Source organism: Ranitomeya imitator, chromosome 1 (assembly GCF_032444005.1).
Source record: "Ranitomeya imitator isolate aRanImi1 chromosome 1, aRanImi1.pri, whole genome shotgun sequence".
Taxonomy (NCBI): Eukaryota; Metazoa; Chordata; class Amphibia; order Anura; family Dendrobatidae; genus Ranitomeya; species Ranitomeya imitator.
The window spans coordinates 143,927,811-143,950,060 of NC_091282.1; positions in this window are offsets into that span (position 1 = coordinate 143,927,811).

Here is a 22,250-nt window from a genome sequence, read left to right on the forward strand (position 1 = left end):
GTATGTGTGTATCGACGATGATGTAATAATGGTTGCCATGGCGATGATGATGTCATAAAGGTTGACATGGTGAAGATGATGTCATAACGGTGCCATGGCGACAATGATGACATACAGTAATAGGTTACCATGGCGAAGATGATGTCATAATGGTTGCCATGGTGACTATGATTTCATAATAGGTTGCCATGGCGACAATTATGTCAGAATGGTTGCCATGGTGAAGAGGATGTCATAATGGGTATATGGGCACAGAACTATGAGATGGAGGATGCGTGATGGGTATATTCGGATCGGACTATGGGATGGAGGGTATGTATGTTGGGAATGTGGGCATGGGATTATGGGATGGAGGATGTGTATGATGGGTATATGGGCACGGGACTAAGGGATTAAATTTATGTGTGATGGTATATGGGCATGGGACTATGAGATGGAGGATAATCATTACAATTTGTTATATCTAACCACAGTTAGTTAGTATGTCCTGGCAATGCCGGGCTCTTCAGCTAATATAATATATGGCTCAAAGAGAGTACAAATCTCAAAAAAGCATCTAAGTGAAGACAAAAGCAAAAGAATATATAAAAAAATCTCTCTATATAAAAACGAGTGTATGTGTGTAAGTATGTGTGTATCGACGATGATGTCATAATGGTTGCCATGGCGATGATGATGTCATAAAGGTTGACATGGTGAAGATGATGTCATAACGGTGCCATGGCGACAATGATGACATACAGTAATAGGTTACCATGGCGAAGATGATGTCATAATGGTTGCCATGGTGACTATGATTTCATAATAGGTTGCCATGGCGACAATTATGTCAGAATGGTTGCCATGGTGAAGATGATGTCATAATGGGTATATGGGCACAGAACTATGAGATGGAGGATGCGTAATGGGTATATTCGGATCGGACTATGGGATGGAGGGTATGTATGTTGGGAATGTGGGCATGGGATTATGGGATGGAGGATGTGTATGATGGGTATATGGGCATGGGACTATGGGATGGAGGATAATCATTACAATTTGTTACAGTATATCTAACCACAGTTAGTTAGTATGTCCTGGCATTGCCGGGCTCTTCAGCTAATATACTATATGGCTCAAAGAGAGTACAAATCTCAAAAAAGCATCTAAGTGAAGACAAAAGCAAAAGAATATATAAAAAAACTCTATATATAAAAACGAGTGTATGTGTGTAAGTATCTGTGTATGGACGATGATGTCATAATGGTTGCCATGGCGATGATGTCATAAAGGCTGCCATGGCGACCATGATGACATAATAGGTAGGCATGGCGAAGATGATGTCATAATGGTTGCCATGGTGACTATGATTTCATAATAGGTTGCCATGGCGACAATGATGTCAGAATGGTTGCCATGGTGAAAATGATGTCATAATGAGTATATGGGCACAGAACTATGGGATGGAGGATGTGTGATGGGTATATGGGCAAGGGACTATGGGATGGAGGCTATGTATGATGGGAATATGGGCATGGGATTATGGGATGGAGGATGTGTATGATGGGTTTATGGGCACGGGACTATGGGATGAAATTTATGTGTGATGGGTATATGGGCACGGGACTATGGGATGAAATTTATTTGTGATGGGTATACAGTGGGGCAAAAAAGTATTTAGTCAGTCATCAATAGTGCAAGTTCCACCACTTAAAAAGATGAGAGGCGTCTGTAATTTACATCATAGGTAGACCTCAACTATGGGAGACAAACTGAGAAAAAAAAATCCAGAAAATCACATTGTCTGTTTCTTTAACATTTTATTTGCATATTTTGGTGGAAAATAAGTATTTGGTCAGAAACAAAATTTCATCTCAATACTTTGTAGTAATACATCCTTTGTTGGCAATGACAGAGGTCAAACGTTTTCTGTAAGTCTTCACAAGGTTGCCACACACTGTTGTTGGTATGTTGGCCCATTCCTCCATGCAGATCTCCTCTAGAGCAGTGATGTTTTTGGCTTTTCGCTTGGCAACACGGACTTTCAACTCCCTCCAAAGGTTTTCTATAGGGTTGAGATCTGGAGACTGGCTAGGCCACTCCAGGACCTTGAAATGCTTCTTACGAAGCCACTCCTTCGTTGCCCTGGCGGTGTGCTTTGGATCATTGTCATGTTGAAAGACCCAGCCACGTTTCATCTTCAATGCCCATGCTGATGGAAGGAGGTTTGCACTCAAAATCTCACGATACATGGCCCCATTCATTCTTTCATGTACCCGGATCAGTCGTCCTGGCCCCTTTGCAGAGAAACAGCCCCAAAGCATGATGTTTCCACCACCATGCTTTACAGTAGGTATGGTGTTTGATGGATGCAACTCAGTATTCTTTTTCCTCCAAACACGACAAGTTGTGTTTCTACCAAACAGTTCCAGTTTGGTTTCATCAGACCATAGGACATTCTCCCAAAACTCCTCTGGATCATCCAAATGCTCTCTAGCAAACTTCAGACGGGCCCGGACATGTACTGGCTTAAGCAGTGGGACACGTCTGGCACTGCAGGATCTGAGTCCATGGTGGCGTAGTGTGTTACTTATGGTAGGCCTTGTTACATTGGTCCCAGCTCTCTGCAGTTCATTCACTAGGTCCCCCTGCGTGGTTCTGTGTCATGATCCCAATGGCAGGGGATCACAAAAGGACAAAAAACAAAACAAGCTCTAGGGTGATGGAAACTGAGCTGACCGCGATCCTGAACCTAAACACACAACTAGTTGTAGCCGGGGAACGTGCCTACGATGATCCTAGACGTCTCGCTCCAGCCGAAGGACTAACTTCCCCTATTAGAAGAAACACAGACCTCTCTTGCCTCCAGAGAACACCCCACAGAAATAGCAGCCCCCCACATGTAATGACGGTGAAATGAGAGGAAAGCACATACGTAGTTATGAAAACAGATTCAGCAAAATGAGGCCCGCTAAAACTAGATAGTAGAGGATACAAAAGTGAACTGCGCGGTCAGTGAAAAACCCTACAAAAAACCATCCTGAAATTACTTGAACTCATGTGCCAACTCATGGAACATGAGGAGTAATATCAGCCCACTAGAGCAACCAGCAAAAAGGAATCACATATCTGCAAGCTGGACTAAGACAAAAATTAAGCAAAACGTGGAACAGGAAAATCAAAAACTTAGCTTGTCCTGAAGATTTACAGAAGCGGGAAGCAGAGGTAACAAGAAACACTGATTACATTGATAGCCGGCGAGGAAATGACAAGAAAGCCAGGTTAAATAGGAAACTCCCATATCCTGATAGAACAGGTGGACACCAGAGACCACAGAAAACACAAGTCACCCAGTACCATCAGTAACCACCAGAGGGAGCCCAAAAACAGAATCCACAACAGTACCCCCCCCTTGAGGAGGGGTCACCGAACCCTCACGAGAACCACCAGGGCGACCAGGATGAGCCCTATGAAATGCACGAACCAAATCAGCAGCATGAACATCAGAGGCAACCACCCAAGAATTATCCTCCTGACCATAACCCTTCCACTTGACCAAATATTGGAGTTTCCGTCTGGAAACACGAGAATCCAAGATCTTCTCCACAACATACTCCAATTCTCCCTCCACCAGCACCGGAGCAGGAGGTTCAAGCGAAGGAACAACAGGTACCTCATACCTCCGCAACAACGACCGATGGAACACATTATGAATAGCAAACGATGCCGGGAGATCCAAACGAAACGACATAGGGTTAAGAATTTCCAAGATCCTATAGGGACCGATGAACCGAGGCTTGAACTTAGGAGAAGAGACCTTCATAGGAACAAAACGAGAAGACAACCACACCAAGTCCCCAACACGAAGTCGAGGACCCACGCGGCGACGGCGATTAGCAAACTGCTGAGCCCTCTCCTGGGACAACTTCAAATTGTCCACCACATGACTCCAAATCTGATGCAACCTATCCACCACCATGTCCACTCCAGGACAATCAGAAGGCTCCACCTGGCCAGAGGAAAAACGAGGATGAAACCCCGAATTACAAAAGAAAGGAGAAACCAAGGTAGCAGAACTAGCCCGATTATTAAGGGCAAATTCGGCAAGCGGCAAAAAGGTAACCCAGTCATCCTGATCAGCAGAAACAAAACACCTTAAATAAGTTTCCAAGGTCTGATTAGTTCGTTTCGTCTGGCCATTCGTCTGAGGATGGAATGCAGACGAAAAGGACAAATCAATGCCCATCTTAGCACAGAACGTACGCCAAAATCTAGACACAAACTGGGATCCCCTGTCAGAAACGATGTTCTCCGGAATCCCATGCAAACGAACCACGTTCTGAAAAAACAGAGGGACCAACTCAGAGGAGGAAGGTAACTTAGGCAAGGGTACCAGATGAACCATCTTAGAAAAGCGGTCACACACAACCCAGATGACGGACATTTTTTGAGAGACAGGGAGATCCGAAATAAAGTCCATGGAAATGTGCGTCCAAGGCCTCTTCGGGATAGGCAAAGGTGACAACAATCCACTGGCCCGAGAACAGCAAGGCTTAGCCCGAGCGCAAACTTCACAAGACTGCACAAAAGAACGCACATCCCTCGACAAGGAAGGCCACCAAAAAGACCTGGCCACCAAGTCTCTAGTACCAAATATTCCAGGATGACCTGCCAACGCAGAAGAATGGACCTCGGAGATGACTCTACTGGTCCAATTATCCGGAACAAACAGTCTTTCAGGCGGACAACGATCAGGTTTATCCGCCTGAAACTCCTGCAAAGCACGTCGCAAGTCTGGGGAGACAGCCGACAAAATCACCCCATCCCTAAGGATACCAGTGGGCTCAGAATTTCCAGGGGAGTCAGGCACAAAACTCCTAGAAAGAGCATCCGCCTTCACATTCTTTGAACCTGGCAGGTATGAAACCACAAAATCGAAACGGGAGAAAAACAGTGACCAACGAGCCTGTCTAGGATTCAGACGCTTGCAGACTCAAGGTAAATCAGATTTTTGTGATCAGTCAAGACCACCACACGATGTCTAGTACCCTCAAGCCAATGACGCCACTCCTCAAATGCCCACTTCATGGCCAAAAGCTCCCGATTACCAACATCATAATTCCGCTCAGTGGGCGAAAACTTTCTAGAAAAGAACGCACATGGCTTCATCACTGAGCAATCGGAGCTTCTCTGCGACAAAACCGCCCCCGCTCCAATCTCGGAAGCATCAACCTCAACCTGAAAAGGAAGCGAAACATCTGGCTGACGCAACACAGGAGCAGAAGAAAACCGGCGCTTAAGTTCCTGAAAGGCCTCCACAGCCGCAGGAGACCAATCAGCAACATCAGCACCCTTCTTAGTCAAATCCGTCAAAGGCTTAACAACACTAGAAAAATTAGTTATGAAACGAAAATAAAAATTAGCAAAGCCCAAGAACTTCTGTAGACTCTTAAGAGATGTAGGCTGCGTCCAGTCACAAATAGCCTGAACCTTGACGGGATCCATCTCAATAGTAGAAGGGGAAAAAATATACCCCAAAAAAGAGATCTTCTGGACTCCAAAGAGACACTTTGAACCTTTTACAAACAAAGAATTGGCCCGCAGGACCTGAAACACCTTCCTGACCTGCTGAACATGGGACTCCCAGTCATCAGAAAAAACCAAAACATCATCCAAATACACAATCATAAATTTATCCAGATATTCACGGAAAATATCGTGCATAAAGGACTGGAAGACAGAAGGAGCATTATAAAGTCCAAAAGGCATCACCAAATACTCAAAATGGCCCTCAGGCGTATTAAATGCGGTTTTCCACTCATCACCCTGCTTTATCCGCACAAGATTATACGCACCCCGAAGATCAATCTTAGTGAACCATTTAGCCCCCTTAATGCGAGCGAACAAATCAGTCAACAATGGCAAAGGATACTGATATTTGACTGTAATCTTATTCAAAAGACGGTAATCTATACAAGGCCTCAAGGAACCATCTTTTTTGGCCACGAAAAAAAAACCTGCTCCCAAAGGGGACGAAGATGGACGGATATGTCCCTTTTCCAAGGACTCCTTAACATAATCCCGCATAGCAGTATGCTCTGGCACTGACAGATTGAACAAACGTCCTTTAGGAAATTTACTGCCAGGAATCAAATCTATAGCACAATCGCAATCCCTGTGAGGAGGAAGCGAATTGAGCTTAGACTCCTCAAAAACATCCCGATAATCAGACAAAAATACAGGAACCTCAGAAGGAGTAGATGAAGCGATAGAAATCGGAGGTGCATCATCATGAACCCCCTGACATCCCCAGCTTAACACAGACATTGTTTTCCAGTCCAAGACTGGGTTATGAGTTTGTAACCATGGCAGACCAAGCACTAAGACATCATGTAAATTATACAGTACCAGGAAGCGAATCACCTCCTGATGAACGGGAGTCATACGCATGGTCACTTGTGTCCAGTACTGAGGTTTGTTCATAGCCAAAGGTGTAGAGTCAATTCCTTTCAAAGGAATAGGGACTTCCAGAGGCTCCAGACTAAACCCACAGCGGTTGGCAAATGACCAATCCATAAGACTCAGGGCAGCGCCTGAATCCACATAGGCATCGACGGAAATGGCTGATAATGAACAAATCAGAGTCACAGACAGAATGAACTTAGACTGTAAAGTACTAATGGCAACAGACTTATCAACCTTTTTTGTGCGTTTAGAGCAGGGGTCCCCAACTCCAGTCCTCAAGGCCCACCAACATGTCATGTTTTCAGGATTTCCTTAGTCTTGCCCAGGTAATAATTGCATCACCTGTGCAATGCAAAGGAAATCCTGAAAACATGACCCGTTGGTGGGCCTTGAGGACTGGAGTTGGGGACCCCTGGTTTAGAGCATGCTGATATAACATGAGCTGAATCACCACAATAAAAACACAACCCATTTTTCCGCCTATAGTTTTGCCGTTCACTTCTGGACTGAATTCTATCACATTGCATTGTCTCAGGTGCCTGTTCAGAAGACACCGCCAAATGGTGCACAGGTTTGCGCTCCCGTAAACGCCGATCAATCTGAATAGCCATAATCATAGACTCATTCAGACCTGTAGGCGCAGGGAACCCCACCATAACATCTTTAATGGCCTCAGAAAGGCCATCTCTGAATCTTGCAGCCAGGGCGCACTCATTCCACTGAGTAAGCACCGACCATTTCCGAAATTTCTGACAATATATTTCTGCTTCATCTTGCCCCTGAGAGAGAGCCAATAAAGCTTTTTCAGCCTGAATCTCTAGGTTAGGTTCCTCATAGAGCAAACCCAATGCCAGAAAAAACGCATCCACATTGAGCAACGCAGGATCCCCTGGTGCCAATGCAAATGCCCAATTCTGAGGGTCACCCCGCAGGAAAGATATAACAATTTTGACTTGCTGAGCAGGGTCTCCAGAGGAGCGAGATTTCAAAGAAAGAAACAACTTGCAATTGTTCCTAAAATTCAGAAAACTAGATCTATCTCCAGAAAAAAACTCTGGGATAGGAATTCTAGGTTCAGACATAGGAGCATGTACAACAAAATCTTGTATATTTTGAACCTTAGCAGCAAGATTATTCAGGCTGGAAGCCAAACTCTGGACGTCCATGATAAACAGCTGAGGTCAGAGCCATTCAAGGATTAAGAGGAGGTAAGACGCAGCCAGGCTGCAATTAATGCTAGGCCGCAAACTCTGAGGGAAAAAAAAAAAAAACTTCCTCAGAGTACTTTTCCTCCTACTTCAGCCAATACGATACACTTTTGGGCCGGCTATACTGTCATGATCCCAATGGCAGGGGATCACAAAAGGACAAGCACAAAAAACAAAACAAGCTCTAGGGTGATGGAAACTGAGCTGACCGCGATCCTGAACCTAAACACACAACTAGCTGTAGCCGGGGAACGTGCCTACGATGATCCTAGACGTCTCGCTCCAGCCGAAGGACTAACTTCCCCTATTAGAAGAAACACAGACCTCTCTTGCCTCCAGAGAACACCCCACAGAAATAGCAGCCCCCCACATGTAATGACGGTGAAATGAGAGGAAAGCACATACGTAGTTATGAAAACAGATTCAGCAAAATGAGGCCCGCTAAAGCTAGATAGCAGAGGATACAAAAGTGAACTGCGCGGTCAGCGAAAAACCCTACAAAAAACCATCCTGAAATTACTTGAACTCATGTGCCAACTCATGGAACATGAGGAGTAATATCAGCCCACTAGAGCAACCAGCAAAAAGGAATCACATATCTGCAAGCTGGACTAAGACAAAAATTAAGCAAAACGTGGAACAGGAAAATCAAAAACTTAGCTTGTCCTGAAGATTTACAGAAGCGGGAAGCAGAGGTAACAAGAAACACTGATTACATTGATAGCCGGCGAGGAAATGACAAGAAAGCCAGGTTAAATAGGAAACTCCCATATCCTGATAGAACAGGTGGACACCAGAGACCGCAGAAAACACAAGTCACCCAGTACCATCAGTAACCACCAGAGGGAGCCCAAAAACAGAATCCACAACAGTTCTGGGATTTTTGCTCACCGTTCTTGTGATCATTCTGACCTCACGGGGTGGGATTTTGCGTGGAGCCCCAGATCGAGGGAGATTATCAGTGGTCTTGTATGTCTTCCATTTTCTAATTATTGCTCCCACTGTTGATTTCTTCACTCCAAGCTGGTTGGCTATTGCAGATTCAGACTTCCCAGCCTGGTGCATTGCTACAATTTTGTTTCTAGTGTCCTTTGACAGCTCTTTGGTCTTCACCATAGTGGAGTTTGGAGTCAGACTGTTTGAGGGTGTGCACAGGTGTCTTTTTATACTGATAACAAGTTTAAACAGGTGCCATTACTACAGGTAATGAGTGGAGGAAAGAGGAGACTCTTAAAGAAGAAGTTACAGGTCTGTGAGAGCCAGAAATCTTGATTGTTTGTTTCTGACCAAATACTTATTTTCCACCATAATATGCAAATAAAATGTTAAAAAAACAGACAATGTGATTTTCTGGATTTTTTTTTTCTCCGTTTGTCTCCCATAGTTGAGGTCTACCTATGATGTAAATTACAGACGCCTCTCATCTTTTTAAGTCGTGGAACTTGCACTATTGATAACTGACTAAATACTTTTTTGCCCCACTGTATGGGCAAGGGACTATGAGATGGAGGATATGTGTGATGGGTATATGGGCATGGGACAATGGGATGGAGGATAATCATTACAATTTGTTATCTCTAACCACAGTTAGTATGTCCTGGCAATGCCGGGCTCTTCAGCTAATATAATGTATGGCTCAAAGAGAGTGCAAATCTCAAAAAAGCATCTAAGTGAAGACAAAAGCAAAAGAGTATATAAAAAAATCTATATATATATAAAAACGAGTGTATGTGTGTAAGTATGTGTGTATCGACGATGATGTCATAATGGTTGCCATGGCGATGAAGATGTCATAAAGGTTGCCATGGCGAAGATGATGTTATAATGGTTGCCATGGTGACAATGATGACATAATAGGTTGCCATGGCGAAGATGATGTCAAAATGGTTGCCATGGTGACTATGATTTCATAATAGGTTGTGTGCTGTTCCATGTATGTTGTTATATTTTACTCTGTATTTGCTCTGCTGCCACCCAATGGCCATTTTCCGTATGGCAGCTTGTGTTGTGAATTCTGTTGTTGAACTCCCTCCTGTGGTCGTGAATGGTACTTCGGCGAGTTCTGTCCATGGACTCCCTCTGGTGGCTGTGAGTGAAGCTGCTGCTTCTGAGGTTCCTTACACAGGTGACGTGGTTTATCCTTTGGTTGGCTGCTCTATTTAACTCCACTCTGATCGTTACTCCATGCCAGCTGTCAATGTCCCTGTGCTGGTTCAGTTCGCTCTTGGATCTTTCTGGAGACCTGTCTCTTCCTGCAAGAAGCTAAGTCCCCATTTGTTATTTTCTGTTCTTGGTTTTCTAGTCCAGCTTGCTTTCATGATTTTGTCTTGCTAGCTGGAAGCTCTGGGATGCAGGGTGGCGCCTCCGCACCGTGAGTCGGTGCGGGGGTCTTTTTGCACACTCTGCGTGGTCTTTTGTAGTTTTTGTGCTGACCGCAAAGATACCTTTCCTATCCTCTGTCTATTTAGTTAGTCTGGCCTCCCTTTGCTAAAACCTGTTTCATTTCTGTGTTTGTGACTTTCGTCTTAACTCACAGTTAATATTTGTGGGGGGCTGCCTTTTCCTTTGGGGAAATTTCTCTGAGGCAAGGTAGGCTTTATTTTCTATCTCTAGGGCTAGCTAATTCTTAGGCTGTGCCGAGGCGTCTAGGCCTGTTAGGTACGCTCCACGGCTATTTCTAGTGTGTGTTATAGGATTAGGGATTGGGGTCAGCAAAGTTCCCACTTCCCAGAGCTTGTCCTGTGAGTTTAACCATCAGGTCATTCCTGGTGCTCCTAACCACCAGGTCATAACAGTACAGCTGGCCCAAAGTATTAATGCATCTCAATAGAGGGATAAGAGAAGCTCTGAGACCATTTTTTTTTCTTTGCACTGTGTTTTGTCTTTCTTTTCCCCTAGACCTTTGGGTGGTTCAGGACACAGGTGTGGAGATGGACATTCAAGGTCTGTCCTCTTATGTGGATCATCTCACTGCAAGGGTACAAAACATTCAAGATTTTGTGGTTCAGAATCCTATGTTAGAGCCTAGAATTCCTATTCCTGATTTATTTTCTGGGAATAGATCTAAGTTTCTGAATTTCAAAAATAATTGCAAACTGTTTCTAGCTTTGAAACCCCGCTCCTCTGGCGACCCCGTTCAACAAGTAAAAATCATTATTTCGTTGTTGCGTGGTGACCCTCAAGACTGGGCATTTTCCCTTGTGCCAGGAGATCCTGCATTGCGTGATGTTGATACGTTTTTTCTGGCCCTTGGATTGCTTTATGATGAACCAAATTCAGTGGATCAGGCAGAGAAAATCTTGCTGGCTTTGTGTCAGGGTCAGGATGAAGCGGAGGTGTACTGTCAGAAGTTGAGAAAGTGGTCTGTGCTTACTCAGTGGAATGAGTGTGCCCTGGCGCCAATTTTCAGAAAGGGTCTTTCTGAAGCCCTTAAGGATGTCATGGTGGGATTTCCCACGCCTGCTGGTCTGAATGAGTCTATGTCCTTGGCCATTCAGATCGATCGGGGCTTGCGTGAGCGCAAAGCTGTGCACCATCTGGCGGTATTCTCTGAGCATAGGCCTGAGCCTATGCAGAGTGATAGGACTTTGACCAGAGCTGAACGGCAAGAACACAGACGTCGGAATGGGCTGTGTTTTTACTGTGGTGAATCCACTCATGCTATCTCCGATTGTCCTAAGCGCACTAAGCGGTTCGCTAGGTCTGCCACCATTGGTACAGTACAGTCTAAATTTCTTTTGTCTGTTACTCTGATTTGCTCTCTGTCGTCCTATTCTGTTATGGCATTTGTGGATTCAGGCACTGCCCTGAACTTGATGGACTTGGAGTTTGCCAGGCGCTGTGGTTTTCTCTTGGAGCCCTTGCAGTATCCTATTCCATTGAGAGGAATTGATGCTACGCCTTTGGCCAAGAATAAGCCTCAGTACTGGACTCATTTGACCATGTGCATGGCTCCTGCACATCAGGAAGATATTCGCTTTTTGGTGTTGCATAATCTGCATAATGTGGTCGTTTTGGGGTTACCATGGCTACAGGTCCACAACCCAGTATTGGATTGGAAATCAATGTCTGTGTCCAGCTGGGGTTGTCAAGGGGTACATGGTGATGTTCCATTGCTGTCAATTTCGTCTTCCACTCCTTCTGAAGTCCCTGAGTTTTTGTCGGATTACCGGGATGTATTTGATGAGCCCAAATCCCGTGCCCTACCTCCTCATAGGAATTGTGATTGTGCTATTGATTTGATTCTTGGTAGTAAGTTTCCTAAGGGTCGACTGTTCAATTTATCGGTGCCAGAACACGCCGCTATGCGGAGTTATATAAAGGAGTCCTTGGAGAAGGGTCATATTCGCCCGTCGTCTTCACCATTGGGAGCAGGGTTTTTTTTTGTGGCCAAGAAGGATGGCTCTTTGAGACCTTGCATTGATTACCGCCTTCTTAATAAAATCACAGTCAAATTTCAGTATCCTTTGCCGCTGCTGTCTGATTTGTTTGCTCGGATTAAGGGGGCTAGTTGGTTCACCAAGATAGATCTTCGAGGGGCGTATAATCTTGTGCGAATTAAACAGGGCGATGAATGGAAAACAGCATTTAATATGCCCGAGGGCCATTTTGAGTACCTGGTTATGCCATTCGGGCTTTCTAATGCTCCATCTGTGTTTCAGTCCTTTATGCATGACATCTTTCGAGAGTACCTGGATAGATTCATGATTAGTGTTGAGCATTCCGATACCGCAAGTATCGGGTATCGGCCGATATTTGCGGTATCGGAATGCCGATACCGAATTCCGATACTTCCCGCGTATCGGATACCGGAATCGGAAGTTCCCAGAATTCAAACTGAACGCAGCAGCCAATGAGGAATGATTGGAAGTGTGGGCACATCCTGTTTAGCATGGTGGGCATGTAAGTACTGGCAAGGCTTGGATTGGCTGCTGAAATGATGTCACTCTGCACTATAAAAAACGCTGCCGCCATTTTGCGCTCACTCTGCTGTGATTTCAGTTAGGGACAGGACGCTGTGTTCTAACTGAGGGCCAGTCGAGCTAGCTAATTGCTTTATTTTCCTTTCCAAAGGCTAATTTAGCAAAACGCTGTGTGTTCTTCACTGTTCACCTTGCTCTTGCCTTGCAGCGCTGTTTTAACAGCGTTCTGCAAGGTCTCTGTGTGTGTGTGTGTGTGCAGCTCACTCTGTAGTCTGTGTGCAGCCATATACCCGGTTGTATTCAGCTCAGGGGGGGTTCACACTGCCTCACACAGTTGTCCTTTTTTGCTCTTAGTGCAGCCTGCTGCACATTTTTTCTCAAATTTCCTATTAGTGTTTTTCCACCAGTCTCCAGCTCTATTGTGGAAAAACACTACATAGGATAACCTAGAGGGGGGTTTTGGGGCCTTGCAGCGCCGTTTACGGCTGTCTGCACGGTCTCCGTGTGAGCCCAGCTCGCCCTGTAGTCTGTGTGCAGCCATAGCCGGTTGGATTCAGCTCAGGGTTCGTTACTGGCTCATACCTTGAGAAAAATTTTACTTTTTTTCAAATAGTGCAGCCTGTTTAAAATTTGAAAAAAAAAAATTCCTATTAGTGTCTTTCCACTCGTAACCAGCTAAATAGTGGAAAAACACTATATAGGATAACCTAGAGGAGGGTTTTTTGGCCTTGCAGCGCCGTTTACGGCTGTCTGCACGGTCTCCGTGTGAGCCCAGCTCGCCCTGCAGTCTGTGTGCAGCCATAGCCGGTTGGATTCAGCTCAGGGTTCGTTACTGGCTCATACCTAGAGAAAAATTTTACTTTTTTTCAAATAGTGCAGCCTGTTTAAAATTTGAAAAACAAAAATTCCTATTAGTGTCTTTCCACTCGTATCCAGCTAAATAGTGGAAAAACACTATATAGGATAACCTAGAGGAGGGTTTTTTGGCCTTGCAGCGCCGTTTACGGCTGTCTGCACGGTCTCTGTGTGAGCGCAGCTCGCCCTGTAGTCTGTGTGCAGCCATAGCCGGTTGGATTCAGCTCAGGGTGCGTTACTGCCTCATACCTTGAAAAACAATTTCCTTTTTTTCAAATAGTGCAGCCAGTTTAAAATTTGAAAAAAAAAATTCCTATTAGTGTCTTTCCACTCGTATCCAGCTAAATAGTGGAAAAACACTATATAGGATAACCTAGAGGAGGTTTTTTTGGCCTTGCAGCGCCGTTTACGGCTGTCTGCACGGTCTCCGTGTGAGCCCAGCTCGCCCTGTAGTCTGTGTGCAGCCATAGCCGGTTGGATTCAGCTCAGGGTTCGTTACTGCCTCATACCTTGAGAAAAATTTTACTTTTTTTCAAATAGTGCAGCCTGTTTAAAATTTGAAAAAAAAAATTCCTATTAGTGTCTTTCCACTCGTATCCAGCTAAATAGTGGAAAAACACTATATAGGATAACCGAGAGGAGGGTTTTTTGGCCTTGCAGCGCCGTTTACGGCTGTCTGCACGGTCTCCGTGTGATTTAAACTAGCTCTGTAGCCCGATCTGCACCAAAAAAAAAGTTAAGTTCACCAAACACAACTTAACACTTGTGTAGGCCACATTTGAAAAATAATAAAGTTTAGTCCACAATTTACAACATTAGTGTTTCTTACATCTGTTAGGAGGAGCATTTCAGGAATAAGCACACTAAGGCCTTAGTACTTTTCTGCTTATCTTTATCTGTCAACCAAGATGAAGAGGGCAGGGAGTAAGGCACTTGGGCGTGGGCGCGGAGCAGGGAGAGGAGCAGGGAGAGGACGTGGTGATTCTGTGCCTGCTGCGGGCGCCGGTGACTCGTCGTCACTCAGTTTCAGCAGGGAACAGTCCTTCATGCGCAGCTTTGTCGGAGAGTGCCGTGCACCGCTGCTACGTGAAGACCAAATTGAAGCCGTTGTCGGGTGGATGGCAGCTAACGCCTCGGCATCGACTTCAGTTAGTGCCACATCCTCTCAGGCACAGAGCACTGGAGAGCAGCCATCTGTCTCTTCACCACCTGCCAAATTGGCCAGGCAGTCAGAGAGCCCAGGACAGGAGCCGTCTCTACTTCTGTTCTCTGAATCTCTTGGCTTGGAAACAGGGGGCCAGCCAAGCAGCATTGGAGAAATGGAAGAAGAGGCAGTGTGCAGTGATGCCCAAAAGCTTTATCTCTCTGACTCTGAAGAGGCAGGTGGGCCAGTGCCTCCAGTGACCACAGCGCAGTACGCATCTGATGATGAAACTCAGGTGCCGCTTTCTGATGCGTACTGTGCTGCCGAGACTACCCAGGAGGAGCAGTTGGTGGCAGAGGGTAGTGGAGATGATGAGGTCCTTGACCCATCGTGGCGTGAGGAACAGGAAGGTGGTGGGAGCAGCTCTGAGGAAGAGCTTCCCCTTACGGGCCAAAGAGGGAGAGGGAGGGGGAAGACTGCGGAGCCTGTAGCCTCCACTTTGGCACCCGTTAGGAGCCTGTCTCTTTCCAAAGCCAAAAAGGGCGCTCCCAAGACTTGCAGTGCCTGGTCCTTTTTTGACACAGTTGCAGATGACATTTGTTTTGTCAAATGCAAGCTGTGTCATCAGAAAGTAAAAAGAGGTAAAAGTGTCAGCAACCTCAATACCACAAATATGTGGAAACATGTGCGGAACAGGCACGCGGTGGAGTTACAGAAACACAGTGAAGACGTAGGCCAACCAACAGCGGCAGCTACCACCTCTTCATCTCGTGTTGCCTCTTCCTCCACTGTTGTCCAGAGACCTAGTGTAATTCCACCCACAGCACCACCTTCCCAGTCATCCTCACACTCCCAGTCTACTCTACAGCCATCGGTAGTCCAGGCATGGTAGAAAAGGCGGGCATTCTCGGCCAACCACCCCCGAGCACAGGCTCTGAATGCAGGCATTGCCAAACTGTTGTCCCTGGAAATGCTCTCGTTCAGGCTGGTGGAGACTGACAGCTTCCGTGACTTGATGGCATTGGCAGTCCCACAGTACAAGGTGCCCAGCCGCTTTTACTTCAGCAGGCAGGCTGTCCCTGCCCTGCACAGGCATGTTGAGGCAAACATAAAACATGCGCTACTGAACGCCGTCAGTAGCAAGGTCCACCTCACCACCGATGCGTGGACCAGTCAGAATGGACAGGGGCGATATGTTTCCCTCACTGCCCATTGGGTTAATGTTGTTGAGCCAGGTACAGATCGTGCGAGTGGCGCAGGACGTGTCCTGCCCACTCCAAGGATTGCAGGAATCCAGTCTGTACGCATCGACTCCTCCTCTTACACCAGTTCCTCTGATTCCTCTCTGCAGGATCCGTCACAGTCCACCTCCACATGGACCCGTGAACGTTTACCTATGACCGACATGAGCACAGCCGTGGCCAAACGTCAGCAGGCCGTCTTGAAACTAGTTTCATTGGGGCATCGAAGCCACACAGCGCAGGAGCTCTGGAATGCCATCAAGCAGGAGAGCGATGTGTGGTTACTGCCAGCGAATCTCTAGCCAGGCATGGTAGTGTGTGACAATGGCCGAAATCTGGTGGCAGCTTTGGCCCTTGGCAACCTCACTCACATCCCATGTCTGGCACATGTGCTCAATTTGGTTGTGCAGAGTTTTCTGAGGGACTATCCGGATCTTGATGCCCTGCTGCACAAGGTCCGCCTAGAGTGTGCTCACTTGCGGCGTTCCAGCTTGGCCAGATCCCGCATTGCTGCTCTGCAGCGCCGATTCCGCCTTCCGGAACACCGCATCATATGTGACCTACCTACCCGGTGGAATTCCACGTTACATATGTTGGAGCGGTTGTGTGAGCAGCAGCAAGCAGTTATGGAGTACCAGCTGCATCAGGCGCAAAGAAGTCGCAGTCAGCGCCGATCAGACTTCACAACCACAGAGTGGGCCACTATGAAGGACGTCTGCCAGGATTTGCGTCCTTTTGATTATTCCACGCGGATGGCAAGTGCAGATGATGCACTAGTCAGCATGACTGTCCCCCTTATCTGCCTGCTTCAGCAAACTTTGCAAGGGTTAAGGGATGATGTGGTGGAAGAGGTGGAGGATGAGGAGTCACCTTTTCCATCAGCTTCTGGAGAGTCAGCGCCACGTGGTTCCTCACAAAGGGGTACGCAGGGGCCAATTTGTGAGGAGGATGAGGAGGAGTCAATGGAGGAGGAAGAGCTCCGTCCAGAGGAGGGAGCGACACAATTGTCCAGTGGTCAGTGTGTACAGCGAGGGTGGGGTGATGACGAGCGGGCAGAGATCATGTCTCAAGCAGGGGACAGCGTTCCTGGGCCAGTTGGCACTCTGCAGCACATGGTGGATTTCATGCTGCAGTGCCTGAGAAACGACCGCCGCATCGACCACATTCTCAACATGCCTGATTATTGGGTGTTCACCCTCCTCGATCCTCGCTACCGGGACAACGTCCAAAACCTCATCCCTGCGTTGACCCGGGAGCGTAAATTGCGGGAGTACCACGACACACTGGTGAATTCCATCATCTTCTCCTGTCCAACTGAGAGGAGTGCTGCTAGTGCTTTACAAAGCAGCTCAGTGCGTCCAGGCAGTGGGGGAGGCTCTGCCCAAAGAGGGAGCAGAAGCAGTGCCTCTGCCCAAGGCAAGCCCAGTATGGCACAACTCTGGCACACTTTTGTGTGCCCGCCCCAAATGTCTACACCATCACCGGCGGCTCCAGTCAGCAGGAGGCAACGGTTCCGTCAGATGGTGACAGAGTACATAGCTTGCCCTCTTACTGTACTCCCAGACGGCTCTTCCCCGTTCAAGTTTTGGGTCTCTAAGCTGGATACATGGCCAGAGCTAAGCCAGTATGCATTGGAGGTGCTGGCTTGCCCTGCGGCTAGTGTCTTATCGGAACGTGTCTTTAGTGCCGCAGGTGGTGTACTAACAGACCGTCGCATGCGACTATCCTCCGATAACGTTGACCGGCTTACTTTCCTGAAAATGAACCAGGCCTGGATCTCGCAGGAATTTGCCACTCCTCTGCCTGATTAAGTAATTGGGTGTCATCCAGGTCTCCTGCTGTGTTCATCTTTCTACCACCTGAACTGCTATTCCTGGGCTCCAACACCGCCAGTTGCGGCTCAGAAGTGCAGGCTGCACAGTAAAAACATACGACCCAGTGTTATTGGGTTTCAGTAACGTCAGCTGATCCCCAGCTGTGTAGCCGGCAATGTGTCCTGCGACCGCCACGCTGGCACAACAACCTAAATGTAAGGGAACCTGTCCCCCCCCCCACGTCGTTTGTTACTGAAAGAGCCATCTTGTGCAGCAGTAATGCTGCACAAGGAAAAGGTAGCTCTTTTTTTTAGCTCTTTGCACACGCAGAACTTAACACTTATAAAATGTGTTCACTGATACCGTTATACCGTCCCGGAGCTGGGACTTTCCTTCGTAATGTGACGCAGCACAGCCGTCATTCCTACCCCCTTGGTGCCATGCGCTGCCTCCTCAGCGTTGTTTTAAGCTGTCACAGAGCCTGCGCTGTTCTGTTATCCCTTGGGCATGCCCTATTTGCGCTGCCTGTCTTCTGACATAATTTGGTGTCAGGCTGGCTGCGCCTGTGCGGCCGCGCTGCCCGAGATCCCGCCTCGCAGTGTCTTCTGATTGAGTCACACTGCGGGCCTGGGATCCATGGGCATGCGCAGTGCATATCTTCCCCTCGGGCTCTCGCTCATTTCCCTCCGCCTTCTTTAGACTGTGCGCCGTCAGCTGATCCCTAGCATGCCACGGCCGTGACACCGCACAGTCTGAAGAAGAGGGAAGGAGGGGAGTGAGAGTCGAGGTTATGCACTGTGCATGCCCATGGTTCCAAGGCCCGCAGTGGGATTACGTTAGACGAGACTGCGAGGTGGGATCTGGAGCAGCGTGGACGCACAGGCACTGACAGCCTGACACCAAATTATGTCAGAAGACAGGCAGCGCTAATTGGGCATGGCCAAGGGCTAACAGAACAGCGCAGGCTCCGTGACAGCTTAAAACAACGCTGAGGAGGCAGCGCACGGCATCAAGGGGATAGGAATGACAGCTGTGCTGTGTCCCATTACGAAGGAAATTCGCACCTCCGGAATGGTTTAACGGTATAAAGGGACACATTTTTAGTGGTTACTTCGGTGTTTGCAAGGAGCATAATTAAAAGAGCAACCTTTTCCTTTTGCATCCTTAGTGCTGCACAAGATGGCTCTTTCAGCTACAAACGTCTTGGGGGGGGGTTAAAGGTTTCCTTTCAACTTGCTCCAATCAGGCTTCGGCCTACACTCTGTTCCTCTGCTCCTCCTGCTGTCCCTGGGCTCTAACACCACCACTTGGTGCCTGGAAGTGCTGTGTGCACAGTCAACAGTCGCTCCTCTGTTATTGGGGTTCAGTAACGTCAGCTGATCCCCAGCTGTGTGTGCGGCAATACCTCCAATCTGCTCCTCCTGCTGTCCCTGGGCTCTAACACCGCCAGTTGGTGCCTGGAAGTGCTGTGTGCACAGTCAACAGTCGCTCCTCTGTTATTGGGGTTCAGTAACGTCAGCTGATCCCCAGCTGTTTGTGCGGCAATACCTCCAATCTGCTCCTCCTGCTGTCCCTGGGCTCTAACACCGCCAGTTGGTGCCTGGAAGTGCTGTGTGCACAGTCAACAGTCGCTCCTCTGTTATTGGGGTTCAGTAACGTCAGCTGATCCCCAGCTGTGTGTGCGGCAATACCTCCAATCTGCTCCTCCTGCTGTCCCTGGGCTCTAACACCGCCAGTTGGTGCCTGGAAGTGCTGTGTGCACAGTCAACAGTCGCTCCTCTGTTATTGGGGTTCAGTAACGTCAGCTGATCCCCAGCTGTGTATCCGGCAACGTGTCATGCGACCACCACGCTGGCACAACTAAAATGTAAGGGGACCTGTCCCCCCCCCCCCTAGGCGTTTGTTACTGAAAGAGCCACCATGTGCAGCTCTAATACTGCACAAGGGAAAGGTCGCTCTTGAAATTATGCTCCTTGCAAACGCTGAACTACACACTCATGTAATGTGTCCCCTCACACCGTCCAACCGTCCCGGAGGTGGGACTTTCCTTTGTAATGTGACGCAGCACAGCCGTCATTGCTACCCCCTTGGCACCGTGCGCTGCCTCCTTAGCGTTGTTTGATTCCGTCATGGACCCTGCGCTGTTATGTTATCCCTTGGCCATGCACAGTTTGCGCTGCCCGTCCTCTGACATCATTTGTTGTCGTCCTGGCTGCGCCTGTGCGTCCACGCTGCCCGAAATCACACCTCGCAGTGTCGTCTAATGTGATCCCACAGTGGGCCTGGTATCCATGGCCATGCGCAGTGCATATACTAGCCTCTCACTCCCCTTCTTCACGCTTCTTCAGACTAGGCGGCGTCAGCTGATCCCTAATAGCATGCCACGGCCGTGACGCCGCACAGTCTGAAGAAGCAGGAAGGAGGTGAGTGAGAGGCGATGATATGCACTGCGCATGCCCATGGATCCCTGGCCCGCAGTGGGACTACATTAGATGACACTGCAAGGTTGGATCTCGGGCAGCTTGGACGCACAGGCACTGCCAGCCTGACACCTACATGATGTCAGAAGACGGGCACCGCTAACTGTGCATGGCCAAGGGATAACATTACAGCGCGGGCTCCGTGACAGAACCAAACAACGTTGAGGAGGTGGCGCCCGACACCAAGGGGGTTGGAATGACGGCTGTGCTGTGTCACATTACAAAGGAAAGTCCCACTTCCGGGATGATTTGACGGTGTGAGGGGACACATTATATGAGTGTGTACTTCAGCGTTTGCAAGGAGCATAATTTTCGGAGCCACCATTTTCCATGTGCAGTATTACTGCTGTACAAGATGGCTCTTTCAGTAACAAATGCCTGGGGGGTGGGGGTTAAAGGTTCCCTTTCAACTTGCTCCACTGCAGGCTTCGGCCTACACTCTGCTCCTCTTTGATTCCCTGGGTTTCAACACTGTCAGTTGCCACCTGGAAGTGTTGTCTACACAGAAAAAACACTAGGTGATGTGTCAGTGGGGTTCAGCACCGCCAGCTGTTCCCCTGCTGTGTAGTCGGCAACGTGTCCAGCACAAGCCACGCTGCCACAACAGAACAAAAGCTGCCACCAGTGCAGGCTTCGGCCTAGACTCTGCTCCTCTCCTCCTCCTGCTGACCCTGGGCTCAAACACCGCTAGTTTTTGCCCGGAAGTGCTAGCTGCACAGAGAAAAACACCAGCCAATGTGTTAGTGGGGTTCAGCAACGCCAGCTGTTCCCCTGCTGTGTAGCCGGCAACGTGACCTGCAAACGCCACGCAGGCACATGAACTGAAATTAAAGGGAACCTGGCCCCACCCCCCCAGGTGTTTCTATGTATAACAGCCACCTAGTACAGCAGTACTGCTGCATTTGTACAAGGTGGCTGACTTTTTCTCCTTGCCCACATGGAACTCAACACGTACAAAATGTGTCTCATTGAGACCATTCCACTGTCACTGAGGTGTGACTTTCCTTTCTAATGATACGCAGCACCCCCCTTGGTAGCGTTTCCCGTCTTTTGTCATCATGGTTAGCTGGCTGCGCCTGTGCATCCGCCCTGCTAGAAACAACGCCCCTCGTTGTCATATTTATTTTGTCAGCGAGGGTGTGGTTTATGAGCACGAGCAGTGCATATGTTCGCCTGTCTTAACTCATCTCCTTCCGCCTTCTTCAGACTGTGCGGCCTCCTGGCCGTGGTAGGCGATAAGGGATCAGCTGAGGCCGCCCAGTCTGGAGCAGGTGTAAGGACATGTGTAAGCGGCAAACCTATTTACTGCACAAGGCCACGAATCCCAGCCACGCAGTGTGATTTTTTGAAAACACACTGTGGGTCTGGGATTCATGTCCATCGCTAACCGCAACGGCCGAAATGAAATGAGGTCAGAAGACAGGAAGCGCTCACAGCGCATGGCCAAGGGATCACAATAGCGCAGACTCCTGTACAGCAAATAACAACGCTCAGGAATCTGCGCCCAGTACCTAGGTGCAAATTTTGACACCTGTGCTGCGTCTCCTTAAATAGACAAGTCACGCCTCCACAACTGTTTGACAGTATAATGGGCTAAATAGTGTACGTGTTTTAGTCAGCGTGTGCAAGGAGCAAAACAAATAGAGCAACCTTTTACTTGTGCAGCATTAATGCTGCACAAGGTGTGGCTCTTGTACCTTGCAACACCTGAGGGGGGTTAAAGGTAACCTTTGAAATTGGTTCAACTAGGCTTCGGCCTACACTCTGCTCCTCTCCTGCTGACCCTGGGCTCAAACACCGCTAGTTTTTGCCCGGAACTGCTAGCTGCACAGAGAAAAACACCAGTCAATGTGTTAGTGAGGTTCAGCACCGCCAGCTGTTCCCCTGCTGTGTAGTCGGCATCGTGTCCAGCACAAGCCACGCTGGCACAACTGACCAAAAGCTGCCACCAGTGCAGGCTTCGGCCTACACTCTGCTCCTCTCCTCCTCCTGCTGACCCTGGGCTCAAACACCGCCAGTTTCTGCCCGGAAGTGCTAGCTGCACAGAGAAAAACACCAGCCAATGTGTTAGTGGGGTTCAGCACCGCCAGCTGTTCCCCCGCTGTGTAGCCGGCATCGTGTCCAGCACAAGCCACGCTGGCA